Genomic DNA, 14,849 nt, shown 5'->3' on the forward strand with positions numbered 1-14,849 from the left:
AGCACGAGGGTAGGACCGACCCAGGGCTGATGCAGGAACTCCGCACTTTGACCGACCTCACCTTGCAGGCAACGAAGGTCACGGCACACGCCCTGGGCCGGACGATGTCCACTCTTGTGGTCCAAGAGTGGCACCTATGGCTCAACCTTGCAGAGATGCGTGACGCCGAGAAAGTCCGCTTTCTCTATGCGCCCATCTCCCAAGGGGGGCTTTTTGGCGACACCATCAAGGATTTTCCCCATCAGTTCTCGATGGTGAGGAAGCAGACCGAGGCAATTAAGCACATCCTGCCACGGCGCGACTCGGCCACCTTCAGGCCTCCGAATTTCCGCACCCTATCTGCTTCTCACCAGAGCCGTTCCCCTGTGGTGCTGGCCCCGGCTCCCGCACCATCGGAGCCCCTGCGCCGGCCTCAGAGAAGAAGATCCTCCCGCAGGAAGTTGGCTCCACCTGCCGGTCAGCCGGCCCCCAAGAACTCCAGATGGGGTTCGAGGTCGGTCCTGACATGGGCAGCCCAGGGATGAGGCAACTACTCCTGACCGGTCTGGCCCAGGTGATCTCTCCAGCCCCACTGTCGCCCCTGAGTCAGTGCGTGGTGAGTATTATACCGCTGAGGGCCCCCTGGGCCTCGGCACCCAAGAGCAGTTTCTTCATTCCCTGGGCCAGCGCACTCGTGACGGCCAGGCGCTGGAAGACTTTCCGGTCAATCAGGCGAACGCTAGTACCTCCCGTCCCCTCGTTCTCTGTCGAGAGACAGCCGGTGAACAGGTAAGTGTGCTGGTCTCTGGGGTCGCTCACCTGCCCCACTCACCAGCCACCGTTGCGGGCTTGCGAAGAAGCACGTCCCCCCTGGGCTGTCTTCCAGGTGGGGCACCTGCTCTGCCTTACTGTGAACCACCCTGCCCGGGCACGGTAAGTCCAGTCTTCCCCTTGATGCCACTGTCGCGGAGGTTGGAGGCCTGGTTAGTGCTCTCCAGCCCCTCGTGGTGGCTCATCAGGACAATTCGCCTCGGCTACGCAATCCAGTTCACCAGACGCCCGCCCAGGTTCAGTGGCATCCTCTCCACTATGGTGTGGGGCGAGGGTGCCTCCATCCTCCGGGTGCAGAGCTCCTTCGGTGGAATCATTCCATATGTGAACTTCCCCCGTTGGTAAGTCCATGTGAAATATTCTCCACATGTTAACCTCCCTCCGGTAGGATGTGGTCTCCATAGTGTCCTCCCTCCTGGAGAGGGAAGAGCACTTCCCAGCGCTATTCTAGAAAGTGCTTGGCAGAAATTGCTTAACAGCAATCAGGTAAGGCTCCACCGGTAGTCTCCTTGGGTAAGTGCCACCTCCCACCTTAACGGGACTAGGGAGACAACTTACCTAACTCATTTGAAGGTCATGACATGGTTGAGCACTCACTGTGAGGCACGCAGCAGCTTGCCCATGTCCACTCTTCCGTACCTCGTGACACAGTTCAGCGCCTGCAGCGTTTCCTATAGGAACCCCTAGTATCACTACATCAACACAATGTTGAGTGAGTGAGAGACAGGGAACATCTTGGTTACTGAACATCTTGGTTAACCTCTGTTCCCTGATGGAGGGAATGAGACATTGTGTCCCTCCTGCCACAGCGCTGAACCGGCCGCTGACATGGCCGGGACTCTCTATCGGCTGTTCAGCATAAATCTGAATGAGTGGTGCACGCCATCTCCTTTTATACCCGTATGTCCGGGGTGGAGAGTGGCATGCAAATTCCACTCACCAATTCTCACTGGCCTTTTCTATTTTAAGCAAAGGTCATTGGGGCTCTCAAGATCGAACCCCTAGTGTCACTACATCGACACAACATCTCGTTCCCTCGATCAGGGAACAGAAATTACATCAGTAACCAAGACGTTACCCTAAAACAAAGTTTGGTGAAAAAGCAATTACGCTATAATATGAAGTGGGAGGAGAAATATTCTTGACTTAGATATTCAGTTTCAGAAGTTTCCAACTACTGTGCTATTTGTATGTCATTTAGCAAATAAACAACAATCACAATTTTCATAAATGAAGAATTTTGAGACTGGAAAAATGCAATTGGAGAGAAGCGGGGAATCATTTTGAACCACAGTTGTAGTCCAGGGCACTTAAAGTCCTCTGAGATTGCTGAGAATTTTCTCTCTGTTGCACAAGGGCAACAGAAAAGCATTTATTCTGTTCTAAGCAATGCATATGCCGAGAAGGTTAGTGTGAATCGCAAAGCTCTCCTTTCCATCCTAGATGTTATAATCAATCTGTCAAAGAGGGACATAGCACTGCGTGGTAACTGGACAGGAGAAAGTGAAGTTGGCAACTTTAATAATTTCCTCGCATGGAAATCTTCATTCGACACCATACTGAAACATCATCTTGAGACAGCACCAAAAAATGCCAAATACATAGGACTAAGGATTCAAAATGAGCTAACAGCATGCTGTGAAGCTGAGATTCAGGAGTCTTTGCAGATGAATCAATGGGCGTGAGCAGAACAGAACAATGGTCTATCTGCATTCCCTGCATAAACCATGACAATGGAGACTAAATATGTGAAGAGTTCTTGGGTTTCTGTCCTCTTGCCAAACAAGATGCTGCATCTATTACAGAAGCCATCTTTTCTCAGCTGGAGAAGTGGGGACTGGAGATCTGCACTCTGCACTCATAGAAATAGAATCAGGAACATCATCAAACTCCAACAAGGCTAAAAACCCATGACACAGTATAGAGTAATTTGACACAATTGTCACTGTTGTCAAAACAAACAAATTCTAGGCTACATCCAGCCATTGACTAAAGAGTTACAGTCACCAAATATCGACTTTATGACTGCATACAAAGAGGCCAGAGAGGTGGCTCAGGTCATTTCTATGCTAAGGAATGAGGAGGGCTTCAGTGAAATTGATGAAAAGTCAACAGAACTTGCCAGCACCATTGATGTGGTTCCAGTAAAAAAGCGTGTAACCAATAGGCAGCAAAACAGAGATATTTTTTTTTTGCCCCCAAACCCCCCAGCAAGCTCAGTTTTTGGACCTCTGTATTTCTAAAACCTTGTGTACGGCCATAACAGCAATGCTGCATGTGCGGTGCGACTCAACTTGTAGTGTTGGTGAGAGAGCCTTTAGGTGTCAGATAGGAAGCAGAGACAAGGATGATGAGCCAATATATACTGACAATTTTCATGCAGTTATTGACTTTTTTCTTCTCTCTCTGATTTTAATTTATATAGTTGTCTGCATCAATCATGCCACCACTTTGCTGTTACCAACTAGTCCAACTAGTCCACACAAATAACTTTATTTGTTTAGCAATTATTCTACTCATCGATTTATATAGACTATCTATTTTATGCATTTCATTATTATTATTATTATTATTATTATTATTATTAGACTTGTCTGTTAAAATAAAAATAAATAAAACATAGGTATCCTGATATTAAAGTTTTAGCATAAAATGTAGCTTTAGGTATTTAAATTGTATCAGGTGTAATTTGCGTTTGTCCTGCAGGTGTCTGCATAAGTCTATGTGCTTACGATGCTCTTAGCGCTGTACGAGTACTCCAGAGCACTCGTAAATCTACGAGCATTTTCAAGTACTATTTAAGTTATGATGCTTTGGGAAACCAAGATGAATTGTAAGATGGATTCTACAATCTACTTAGGTTTACGATGGTTTTACGATGAGGCCCTGGTCAATTAAAGCTCACTATTCTGTTTGTTTAACAGAATCAAGCACTCAAGGGTGATTTCACTAAGATAATTTTCACCCACTGATATCACAGTTTATTTTTAATGCGGCGTCTGTATTTTTGTGTTATTAAATTATGCAAATCAAGTAAAGGTGCAAACATGCACAAACAATATAAATTGAACATTATTTTCATGACGTAATTCCCATCTAGCACAACATTGTTCCAGTTGAATAACACACAGTCTGCCTAATATACTACAAAGGAGGTGTGTATGCGCTAAAATAATGACAATTACTTTATTTAAAAATGTATAGTACAGCACTATTACAGCACATTTAGCACCTGAAAAAAGTTGGATTATGGGTGGCTAGTAAATAAGACACAAGTTTTTGCTTTGCAATACAATAAAAATAAATTACCTCTTACTGTTTTTCCATATTGCTCTTTTTTTGGTAACCCAATAAAATGCAAGGGAAAATTTACTTTATGTTGTATACAGCATCAGAAAGTATACACAGTCAGTTTCAGTCCTCAAATCTGTTAGTTAATAAAAATACAGTTGTTCATTATTATTCATGTTAAGTCATAGTGTGTTTACTAATGCTGTATATATATATATATAGTCTATTGTGTATTCTATATATACTTTTTTTCTTTTCAATATCTATTTATTTTTTATTAAATTTGTAATTATTTTTTAAAAGTCTTGTTGCTGTTTTGTATTGTTGTGTACTGGAAGCTCCTGTCACCAAGACAAATTCCTTGTATGTAAAAGCATACTTGGCAATAAAGCTCATTCTGATTCTGATTCTATTATTGTGTAGGTCCCCCTCCTGCCAACAGAACAGTGCCAACCTGCATCTCAGAATAGCATTCTGTGATGCTATTCTTCTCACCACAATTGTACAGAGCGGTTATCTGAGTTACCGCAGACTTTGTCAGTTCGAACCAGTCTGCCCATTCTCTGTTGACCTCTCTCATCAACAAGGCATTTCCGTCCACAAAACTGCCGCTCACTGGATGTTTTTTGTTTTTGGCACCATTCGGAGTAAATACTAGAGACTGTTGCACGTGAAAATCCCAGGAGATCAGCAGTTACATAAATACTCAAACCAACCTATCTTGCACCAACAATCATCTATGCGATTATCTAATCAGCCAATCGGGTGGCAGCAATGCAGTGCATAAAATCATGCAGATATGGGTCAGGAGCTTCAGTTAATGTTCATATCAACCGTCAGAATGGGGAAAAAATGTGATCTCAGTGATTTGGACCATGGCATGATTGTTGATGCCAGATGGGCTGGTTTGAATATTTCTGTAACTGCTGATCTCCTGGGATTTTCACACACAAAAGCCTCTAGTATTTATTACGAATGGTGCCAAAAACAAAAAACATCCAGTGAGTGGCAGTTCTGTGGACGGACAGGTTCAAACTGAGAAAGTCTACAGTAACTCAGATAACTCTTTACAATTGTGGTTGGACGAATAGCATCTCTGCTGATTTGGCAGCACGAAGGGGACCTACACAATATTAGGCAGGTGGTTTTAATGTGGTTTTAATGTTGTGACTGATCGGTCTATATATATATATATATATATATATATACACACCGTCCAAGTGTCACCTGGTCTGCAGCGCTTATAAAATCACGCCAATTGTGGTTAGACGAATAGCATCTCTGCTGATTTGGCAGCACGAAGGGGACCTACACAATATTAGGCAGGTAGTTTTAATGTGGTTTTAATGTTGTGACTGATCGGTCTATATATATATATATACACACCGTCTGAGTGTCACCTGGTCTGCAGTGCTTACAAAATCACGCCAATTTATTGGCTGATGGTGATAAGCAATGCCCTTTAGGGAGCTACGTCATGGGCTCCATAAAGGCGATAGCTTTCGCGCCATAGAGTTCAGATTTTCTGTTTTTCAGTGCACTAATTGTATAAGCCCGTGTTTGTTTCTAGCGACTCAATGTCGAAGCAAGGATTATTTTTCTCCCTTTTGAGTGGCAAACTCTTAAGGACATTGTGACAGCATAAATTTTAAAGCAATTTCAATGTGTTTTTTTCAAAACATCACAAGGGACCGACGAGGACAATGGCGCTTTGTCAAGCCTTGCAATTTCTCACCACGAGGCGTTATCCCCAGATCTATGGCCTCCAGATTTGGAGCTCTGTGTGCTGGAGCCGTTTGGGATTTCGGCTTTGTGTCTGAGAAGACAGGAGTGCGAATGGACACCGGAATCCTCCTCGTGTTGGTCGCCCTCCCCCTGAGTGAAAACGTAAGTCTCGTCGGACATACTCTGAGGCCTTGCTCGGCGGCTATTTTCGGACAAACAATACATGCAAGAGACCATGCGCATCATGAGCTGTAGCCATTAAAAAACGCAGTATGAGAAAATTCGTTGTTGGATGGTAAGGGAAAAAAATGGGCCCCTTTGTCCCTCTTGTCTTTTTCTGTGTCGTTCTGGGAGAATGCACATGAATAAGGCAATGGAGGAGTGGCCTTGGCCTCTCTCTCTCTCCCCTTCACATTTGAAGTGCTGCTCACAGTGGAGGGGATTATGCATGGACCTGTGAGCCTGGCCGCAGAAAAGGAGGCTAGAATAAAAGAATATTCCCCAGCTGAGTGATGGTGAACCAACATGCGAAGTGCTTCGTCTTAGACAGTTGGCAGCTACTGTTAGCATGGTGTGAATATATTTAGTTTCCATAGCGATCATACGCAGCTCGAGTTCCACAAAAAGGAATGTATGTAACCTTGGTTCTCTGAAGGGAACAAGAAGCTGCGTAGCTGGCCACACTCTCTAGCAGCTGCATAGGCTCGAAACTTTTGCAGAAAATCTGACTCAATGTCGCGAAATCGAGTGCCTTTATGGAGCCTGTGACATAGCTCCCTTGGAGGCATCACTTAAATGCCATCAACCAATAAACTGGCTTGACTGTGTAAGGGCTTCAGATCACGTGACACTCGGACAGTGTCCCATAGCAATCATACGCAGCAGCTTGTTCCTCTCAGGGAATCAAGGTTACATACGTAACTGAGATGTTCCAAATCAAAAAGGTAAAAGAAAAATGCACACTGCAGTCGTGTTCGGGTCTCAGGAGGTTAAGTAACATGCAACAGTTTAGGTTCATCCCATCACCATCCTCATCATCATCACAATTAACCGTTACCACTTCAGAGAATTAACATCTGCTTCCTGAAGCATCTTACAATCCACAGCAGTACTCAGGAATGGCACTCCTGGGACTGAAAGTTGGTGCAGCCTGCCATATGCTAAGTTTTAAAACCTCTTTCTCCCTTTCACTCACTTTCAATTGCAAGCTTGTCAAGCAACACATGTCTTCAGACACACGCACAGCTTCCACTTTCTTCTCAGTGGCCATCTGAAACACTTAGCAGCTTTTACAGCAATTCACTGCATGTCAAATTCCCTTTTCTCATTAAGATGGCATCAGTCCATGTTTAAATTAAATGTTTGAGACATCCTCAGAAATATACACTATGAGATTGTAAAGGGAGAATTTTTTTTAAAGCATCCAATAGCATTCCATGTGCATAACATTATTCTAAACTCAACTCAAACTTTGTTTATAAAGCACTTTCAAATCGACAAAGTAGACCAAAGTGCTGTACGAAGAAAAAACAAAACAAAAACAACCTTGCATTAATACAAACAAAAAAACAACACCACATTACACCATAAAAGACCATTATTAAAATGCATTATCAAAAGCCAGAGAGAATAAATAAGTGTTAAGGCTGCTTTTAAACATATTAATAGTGGTGGGAAAAGAATTTAAACGGAATTTTAATGACAACATATGTATGTGTTCCTGCATGGATGTTAATTGTGACTTAGTTATGTTGCATTAAGATGTGTTAATTTCTCTAAATTCTAGAAAAGGAATCAGCATGCTAGTTCCATGAATGCAACTTCCTGTTTCCCACAAAAACAGGGGCTTGTGACTTTTTGTCATAACTTCACTCTCAGGCATAATATTATCTCCAAAGAGACTTATAATACATGGAGAAAGGTAAAGACAATATTAATAAATATTTAGGCAAAATTTCACTGCTAATTTTGAATGACTGTCAATGGAGAAATATGTTATTTTGCCCACAGAATGGTGCAGAATGGTAACTTGCCTATGCTATCCAGCCAAAGAATGACTCCTGATTATCCTGATGGTCTGGTGACAGAGAGATTATTTTTGCATGAAATGAGATAACACTATCTTACCTATGCAGCTCATTTAAATTGTGCTTCCAAGATTGGCTATGAAGTGAACTAGAAATAATGTGAGTAAAAAGAGACCAAGAATGAAAGAGAGAGAGAAGATGGTAAAAGAAAAAAAGGTCATTCTACTCTCTCTGAAGTTTCTCTCCCCTCTCTCACTCTCTTTCTGTCTTTTCTCCATCTCCCACTTGAGTGTAAGGCAGTCCTCAGAGTATTAAACAAACATTACCAGAGAACGGACTTCAGAAGTTGAGAGGTTGATAGCAGAGGTGATAGAGGAGATGGAGAGAGAGCAGAATGACAAGTGGGCCGAAGTCAGGCCAGGCAAAATAATGTAATTCTAAGACAGTTTTGAAGAGGAGAGGTTATAAATATCCTTCTCACTCTTCTCTCCAAGCTGTTCTCTGATTGGTGAAAAAATTTAATCAGATATTTGGAAAAGCAATTTTTCTCAAACAATTACCCATGGATTGGATAAGTCCTGTTGAATAGAATGATACATGATTGCCTACTTCTCAAACACACAGTATATCAGATTGAGAACATAACTTGTGTTCAATTGCTACAAGAATCAGACTATAATTTATCTACATGTAGTGAGACAGACTGCTGTCTTGTAGTGTTCCCCTGGTTTTGTCATTATTTTTTTTATATTGTGTATAATGGTGACTTTCCCTTTTATGCATAATATATTTTAACTCCATTGCGACCTGTATTATACCATGTGTAAAAGACACAGCGCTGCTGTCTGTTTTATTGTATTATGCCCCCTTGGAATTAGGTGGAGATTGGTAGCCTATCACTGTGCGTTTGTGGGGTATATTAGGCCGGCTACGTGTCACCTAGACACGCGTCACGGCATAATGACTGCCCCTATTTCCGATATCAGACGCTTGTGCTCCAAATGTATGTGTTGTCCTTTGATTTTAGGCTAACCGCTTGGCTCTAGTACACGTTGCTAATATTAGTTCCTTTTTATGTGATAGCGGTTGTTTGTGCGAGGCTCGTATCGAGCTCCGCTGGCCGACTGCTGCCTTCCTCCAGTCTGCCTGTTCCATTTACCGCCTGTGTATTAGCTCCAAAACTTTTGGTATGTGAAATCATTAAATACGATGGTGATTAAAACATGTGCAGGTTTAATGTTTTTAGTTTTTTGTAATTGTTTGTCCTTTTATAGGTGAAATAAACTGCTGTAACGTTGAAGGAAGTCACAAGAGCAGGATCTAGATGCAGCTTAATTTAATGAAAAAATAGACAAAGTACAAAAACAGCATAAACACTGGAATACGGAAAGACTAGGAACTGGGAACTAAAACAAATGTACATAACACAGGAGCAAAACAAATAACAACTGACAATGACTGGGTAGAAATCAGGGCATTATATACACAGAGGTTAATGAGTGAATGAAACACAGGTGAGAACAATAGGGAACAGCTGGCAGTGGGGGCAGGGAATTATGGGAAGTGTTGTCCGGGGTAAACAGATGATAGGGGCAAAATACAAGGCAAAACAACAGTGAATCTGGACATAATCCCTCCAATGGGCAGCTCCTGATGCCCAAGGAAGGCTGGTAAGGGAGGCAGGGCTTAGATGAAGCTGGAGACCAAGGAGACCAGAGCAGATCAGGCGGACGGCCAGGGGACCAAGGAGACCAGAGCAGATCAGGCAGACGGCCAGGAGACCAAGGAGACCAGGGCAGATCAGGCGGATTGCCAGGAGACCAAGAAGACCAGGGCAGATAAGGCGGACAGCCATGAGACCAGGGAGACCAGAGCAGATTAGGCGGACGGGCAGGAGACCCAGGAGACCAGAGCAGATCAGGTGGATGGCCAGGAGACCCAAGAGACCAGAGAAGATCAGGTGGACAGCCAGGAGACCTAGAAGACCAGAGCAGATCAGACGGATGGCCAGGAGACCAGGGCAGATCAGGCAAATGGCCATGAGACCAAGGAGACCACAGCAGATCAGGCGGATGGCCAGGAGACCCAGAAGACCAGAGCAGATCAGGCAAACAGCCAGGGGACCCAGGAGACCACCTCAGGGTATGGACATAAGACATGCCTTGAGAGAGACCGAGTCCAATTCCATTCGGAGAAAAGAGATGCTCTGTGCAGGGGAGAGCTTGCTCTTCTCCCAGTTGACCTGAGGCCTGAGTCGGTCAAGGTGCTGAAGCACAAGTTCCCTGTGTGCACACAATAGATCTCTCGAGTGAGCTAGGATTAGCCAGTCGTCAAGATAATAGAGAATGCGTATGCCCTTTTCCCTCAGCGGGGCCAGGGCAGCCTCTGTGACCTTGGTAAAGATGCAAGAGGACAGGGACAGACCGAAGGGGAGGACCTTCTACTGGTATGCTCATCCCTCAAAGGCAAACCAAAGAAAGAGTCTGTGTCAAGGAAGGATCGATACGTGAAAGTACACGTCCTTCAGGTCGATGGCCACGAGCCAATCCTGATGTTGTACTGATGCCAGGATGCGCTTCTACATTAACATCCTGAACGGAAGCCTGTGTAAGGCTCTGTTCAATGCACACAGATCCAAGATTGGGCGCGACCCTCCCCCTTTCTTGGGCACGATAAAATAAGGGCTGTAAAAGCCCTTGCACAACTCGGCTACGGGGATGGACTTTATCACTCCCTTCGCTAGAAGTTAGCAACTTCTGCCCAGAGGACGGAGGCACCTTCGCCCCGCAACGTAGTGGAGAGAATGCCACTGAACCTGGGCAGGCGTCTGGTGAACTGGATCGCGTAGCCAAGGCAAATAATCCTGATGAGCCACCGCAAGGGGCTGGAGAGCGCTAACCAGGCCTCCAGCCTCTGCGACAGCAGCACCAAGGGGATGACTGGATTTACCATGCCTGGGCAGGGTGGTTCGTGGCAAGGCAGAGCAGGTGCCCCACCTGGAAGACTGTCCAGGGGGGACGTGCTGTTCCGCAAGCCTGCAACGGTTGCTGGTGACTGGGAAGACTTCCGGCACCTGGCCATCATGAATGCGTTGGCCCAGGGAATGAGGAAACTGCTCTTTTATTGACCATGTGGGTGCCGAGGCCCAGGGGGCACTCGGCAATGAAATACTCACCACACCAGACCGGTCAGGAGCAGCTGCCTCATCCCTGGGCTGCCTGTGTCAGGACTGCCTCGAAGCCCGTCTGGGGTTCTTGGGGGCCGGATGATGGACAGGTGGAGCCGACTTCCCGTGGGAGGATATTTTTCTCTGAGGCCGGTGTACGGGCTCCAACGGTGCGGGAGCCGGGGCCAGCACCGCAGGGGAACAGCTCTGTTGAGAAGCAGATGGGGCGCGGGACTTCAGAGGCCTAAAGGCGGCCGAGTCGCACCGCGGCAGGATGTGCATAACCTTGGTTTGCTTCCTCACCGTCGAGAACTGATGGGCAAAATCCTCGACGGTGTCGCCAAAAAGCCCCCCTTGGGAGATGGGCGCATAGAGAAAGCGGACTTTCTCGTCATCACGCATCTCCGCAAGGTTGAGCCACAGGTGCTGCTCTTGGACCACAAGAGTGGACATCGTCCGGCCCAGGGCATGCGCCGTGACCTTTGTCGCACGCAAGGGAGGTCGGTTGCAGTGCAGAGTTCATGCATCAGCCCTGGGTTGGTCCTACCCTCGTGCAGATCTTTCAGTGCCTTGGCCTGGTGGACCTGCAGGATGGCCATGGCATGCAGGGTGGAAGTGGCCTGACCCACGGCCTTGTAAGCCTTCGTCATTAAAGAGGAAGAGAACTTACAGGCCTTGGAAGGGAGCCTTGGTCAGTCGCGCCAGGTGGCTGCGCCCTGCGGGCATAAATGCACCGCTACAGCACGCTCTACCTGGGGAAGCTCGACATATCCCTTAGCCGCTCTGCCGTCGAGAGTAGTCAGAGTGGACGAGCCCGCGAAGCTTGTACAGGCAGAAAAAGGTGCCTTCCACGACTTTTTTAGCTCCTCGTGCACTTCTGGGAAGAAAGGCACCGGGGCGGGGCGGGGCGCAGCCGTGAGTCACGCTCCGAGCCCAGAAACCAATCATCCAGCCACGAACGCTCAGGGCAGGGTGGAGGGTTCCACTTCAGCCTGATGTTCACAGCCGCCCAGGCAAGCACGGCTGCCATCTCAGCATCCGCCTCATCTTGTGCTCTACTGCCCGTGGGCGGGAGCTCAGAAGATTCGTCCGCTTCCGATAGCAGAAGTCCATCCTCCGATGCTGCGACCGAAAGCTCATCCTCGTCGCGAGCCACGAATGACACATCAAACCCGCCCTGAGGTGGGCCACCTGCATCTCTAGGCAGGTCTTCTGGATAGAACGAGTGTGCTGGGGGTGGGAGGTCCACGGGGGCTGAGCCGGCGGAAACGCTCCCATGTCCACATCCAGACCGAGGCAGATTTCATGGGTATCCGGAGGGGATAGATGACGGCCACATCCAGTCGCACAAACGTGGAAGGACATATTTAAAAAGACTGCAAGCATTTGCACGAGCTCTTTTAGAAGGAAATATAATCTTTTGAATATACTATTTTAGCACCCGCAGATTCAGCTGCCGAAGTGCCCAGGGGAAGCACAACACTTGACCGTGCGAGGGTGACCGCTGATATGCGCTGTAAGAATCCAGCAGTGTAGTGAAATGTGAGAGGATGAACACAACATGCATTCGGCTCCGAAGGAAATATCTGAATGAGTGGTGCACGCCATCTCCTTTTATACCCTTATATCCGGGACAGAGAGTGGCATGCAAATTCCACTCACCAATTCTCATTGGCCTTTTCTATTTTAAGCAAAGGTGATTGGGGCTCTCAAGATCGAACCCCTAGTGTCACTACATCGACACAACGTCGAGTGAGTGACAGACAGGGAAAAAATGTCTAACCAAGTGGCATCTGCAAACAAAAGATGCTAGACCTTATGTATTTCTTAGGTAAGTGGTATCAAGGTGATTTTATTGGATGTATATTTATAAAGGTTTATAAATCATATAATTAACCATGAATATGTTCCACTATGACAACCAGAACGTGTCCAAATTCTTTTTGTCTACATTTTGAACAGTACATCAATTGTTTAATCATGTGTTATGCATCCGTCTCTTAAATAAATGCCACTTGATTTGATTTTTTGTTATCGAATTTATTGAAATGTATGGATTAAGTGTGGCTTGAGTGTTCACATACTGTACATGTTGGGGCCACTGTACGTTTATACCTTATCTGTGTTTTCTCTGAAACCTAAATGTTGGGGTGCGTTTTAGTGGTTTAGTGGTCTAGGGGAGTTCGTCAAAACTGATGGAATAGTATATAATTATACATAATGTATTCCTTGCAGTTGTGCCCAGACTTCTATCTCTCTTGTTCCTCTTCATTCTTGCAACTTAGGAAAGCCTAATCATCAGAAGTGACCTTACACCACATTGCTACACTTCAGATTTCACTGTAAAAACAAAAAACAAAAAAAAAAACAAAATGTATATGTATATATATATATATAATGACCCTATATCAGCACTGCTGTGATTACCTACGGCACTCGGCCTGCGGCTGTATCACAGCAGTGCTGATTTAGGGCCATATAGTATAATGAATACTGAGGAGTCAGATGGTCATTTTCACAAAATAAACCAACAGAACTCTGATGCAAACTGGAGGTTGATTTCAGCTGTTCAGTGATTAATTTCTTCTCAAATTACACAATTTCAACACAAATCAATATTTTATGTCGATGTATTTATTTATTTATTTGGTTAGTAGCCGTGCAATAAGTGGGATAATGTATAGTCAGCCAGTTGTTATCACACAATAAACCCTGACAGCGTGATCAGGACCTCGAAATGAAGTGGAGGGGGCTTACTTAACTAAGGCATACTAATATTAACAAATGCAACCTTATTGTAAAGTGTTACCGAAATACGCTTATGACTAGTTTTGCATTTACATTTACATTTATTCATTTGGCAGATGCTTTTATCCAAAGCGACTTACAAAAGAGGAAAACATAAGCAAATCATCTTAGGAGACAGTGGTATGAAAAGTGCTGTATTACAAAGTATCACTAGCATCATAATAGTATTCAAAACAGAATAAAGTGCAACATATTATTTTATTTTTTTTTAATGACTGGTTAAGTGCTCATGGAAAAGATGTGTTTGTAGTCATTTTTTGAAGACAGAGAGTGAGTCAGCTTCATGGATGGAGTTGGGAAGGTCGTTCGACCAATGTGGTATGATGAAGCTGAAAGTCCGGGAAAGTGTTTTGGTGCCTTTTTGTGTTGGTACAACAAGGCAACATTCCTTAGCCGACCGCAGGCTTCTAGTGGGCGCGTAGCTCTGCATAAATGATTTTAGGTATGCTGGAGCAGACCCAGTGACTCTTCTGTATGCCAGCATCAGAGCCTTGAATTTGATACGTGCATCAACCGGCAGCCAGAGAAGAGAGACAAGGAGTGGTGTAACATGTGCTCTCTTTGGTTCATTAAAGACCAGACGTGCTGCTGCATTCTGGATCATTTAGAGGGGTCTAATTGCACATGCAGGGAGGCCTGCAATGAGAGCGTTACAGTAGTCCAGTCTAGTTATGACAAGTGACTGGACAAGCAGTTGTGTGGCATGTTCAGAGAGGAAGGGTCTTATCTTCCTGATATTGTAGAGTGTAAATCTACATGATCTTGCGGTATTTGAGATGTGGTCTGTGAAATTTAGTCTGTTGTTGATGGTTACCCCTAGATTTCTGACCGATTTGGAAGTCATTACTGTAGTTGCACCCAGATGCACGGTGATGTTGTGTTCAACAGCAGGGTTGGCTGTAAAGACAAGGAGTTCAGTCTTGGCTGGGTTGAGTTGCAGGTGGTGCTCCTTCATCCAGGCTGAGATGTCCACCAGGCAAGCAGAAATTAGAACAGTCACTGTGGTGTCATTGGGCTGGAAA

This window comes from Myxocyprinus asiaticus, chromosome 27 (genome assembly GCF_019703515.2).
Source record: "Myxocyprinus asiaticus isolate MX2 ecotype Aquarium Trade chromosome 27, UBuf_Myxa_2, whole genome shotgun sequence".
Classification (NCBI taxonomy): Eukaryota; Metazoa; Chordata; class Actinopteri; order Cypriniformes; family Catostomidae; genus Myxocyprinus; species Myxocyprinus asiaticus.